Here is a 2226-nt window from a genome sequence, read left to right as displayed (position 1 = left end):
CCAGAAATTGGACCTATGGTGACACAGGCAAAACCGTTGAATTATATAAGGAAATCGTTGCTATAGAGGTATTGCGACGGTTAACAAACTGTTTCATCAGGTCGCGTAGCCATAGCTCTACTACTACAGTTTTTGCAACAGTTTTTGAAACTGTTGCTATGTATGACTGTAGCAACGGTTTTTACGATTACTACCGTAACACTTATTTGACATCAATTGCAATAAAATAAACTATTGCAAAAGAATTTTATGCAACAGTTTTTATATCTAATGAAACGGTTTATATATCTATTGCAATAACTCACTTGATACTATTGCAACAGTTTTTTCGTTAATGGTACAATTTGTTTTGTAACATATATACTCTATAGCAATGGTTTACAAGCTGTTTCCATAGGGTCTTACGCAACAGTTGTTTTTACCTATATCAATAGTTAATTATACTATTGCCACAGTTTTATGATTAATTATGGAGCGATTGTTTATATCTATGTCAACAGTTAATTATACTATTGCAATGGTTTTATGATTAATGCTACAGTATTTAGCTATTCAACTTACTTCAAAGAAAAAGGAATTAAACGACAGACAAAAGAAACATAGTAACAAAATAACAGAAATAATAGCTTTTGATGAAAAAGATCCTTAATAGAGCTAACAATTGAGGCTCACAAAAATAAAACTTAAATTTTTTTGGCAAATCCGTGTTCAGCTTCTTTGATCCTCACAATGCTTTACAAACTATCATATATTTTCTTTTCCTTGAGGAACTGATCTTTCGTTTATGGCTGAACATTCATCACCAATCATTTTATCAGACTCAGAGAGATCCCTGGCATCGTCTTGATGATGGTAAATAGTAATCATACATTTTCTTCCATTTGAAGAATCTATGATGTTGAAGGAAGATTTAGCAAAAAGAGTGATAGATGTAGGAAAACTGGATGAAAGAAACAGTGGCAAGCCATCCATGTATTTTAGAAAATGAAAGATGAAATCACAGGCATCTGAAGGAGAGATCTTTTTCTCGAGCTTGTTGTGAAAACTGTATGTTATAGCATGCAACTCCTTACCTTTAAAATCTTCACTTCCATAGAAATATTTTTGAACATAGTCAAGCTCTTTTATTAGTTTCCTTACTCCATCCCTTTGCACAATGCATGTAAACCTCTAGAAAAACCAAATATTTTACAAGCATGATGCATTTCAGATGGCCTGCTGATACTTTGACATGGCTTAAAAAGTTTTCTCTGAACAACACAAACAACATGGCACCAGTGTTCACATGCGTCACAGCCTACCCAACAACAAGTATTACTGGCATAATCGATGTTAAAACATATTTGACACATGCATTCGCTACACAATCCCTTATTTATAGGACAAATTTTGCATTTACAATTCCCAACAGGTAGCGCCCTTTTGCAGTATATGTTTTGAAACCTTTCAAGTGAAAAAATCTCAGTCAATTCAGTGGCTGGAAGGTGGTTTTCCAAAGATAAGAAGCTTCTATGACCCATTTTTATGGAAACAAAAATTTCCAGTGAAGTCTTATTACATTCTGAGAGAGTCTCAAGGGTAAGATCAGATCTCTAATTAAGCTTGTTCTGAAGGCTAACCAAAAAGTCTTTCTTCTCAAGAATTGGAATTAGGCTTCTCAAGTATTCCTTTTTTGATTTAACTGCTTCATCAGAAAACTCTTGCAAAATCTGAGCCATAAGAGGAACAGACTCTGAAAAAGTGCTCTTTCTCCATTCGCACTTCCTGAAATACTTGAATCACCTGTCGGTCTAGCAGGAAACTTGAATAGGAAAAATGGATTGCTGTTCGAGCTACTAATCCTATCATTATCATTATTATTATTGACCTACAATCGACAACCAAGAGCTAAACTAGTCATATAAATGATATTATGTATTGATAATTGATTAAAAGAAGCTTCACTAACTTCTAGAATAATCTTTCGCTACTTGATTCCATCACTTTCTTCCATGAAACTAAAAAGAATAGAAAATTTTGATTACTAGAAGTCCCAATATTTCTTACACACATTTGTTGTTGTATGAGTATTGAACTTGGGTAAGCTTAAGTTTGTTTTACCCTTTTATTAAAGCTGAAATTAATTTTCAAAACTTCAGTAAGAGTTTCCCTATATTAGAACATGTATCCTCCTATGGTAACCTTAATTATCGATAATTCATTGGGAAGACTGAAGATCGCCCTGAG

At 33.4% G+C, this 2226-nt stretch overlaps 1 pseudogene; it reads right to left on the bottom strand.

Moving 5' to 3' along the window:
* Nucleotides 1-744: 744 nt before the first annotated feature.
* LOC107853348 lies at nucleotides 745-1900 on the bottom strand (annotated as a pseudogene).
* Between the last annotated feature and the right edge of the window lie 326 nt (nucleotides 1901-2226).

This window comes from Capsicum annuum, chromosome 7, assembly GCF_002878395.1.
Source record: "Capsicum annuum cultivar UCD-10X-F1 chromosome 7, UCD10Xv1.1, whole genome shotgun sequence".
In the NCBI taxonomy this organism is placed as follows: Eukaryota; Viridiplantae; Streptophyta; class Magnoliopsida; order Solanales; family Solanaceae; genus Capsicum; species Capsicum annuum.
This window is presented reverse-complemented; position numbering and strand designations above follow the sequence as displayed.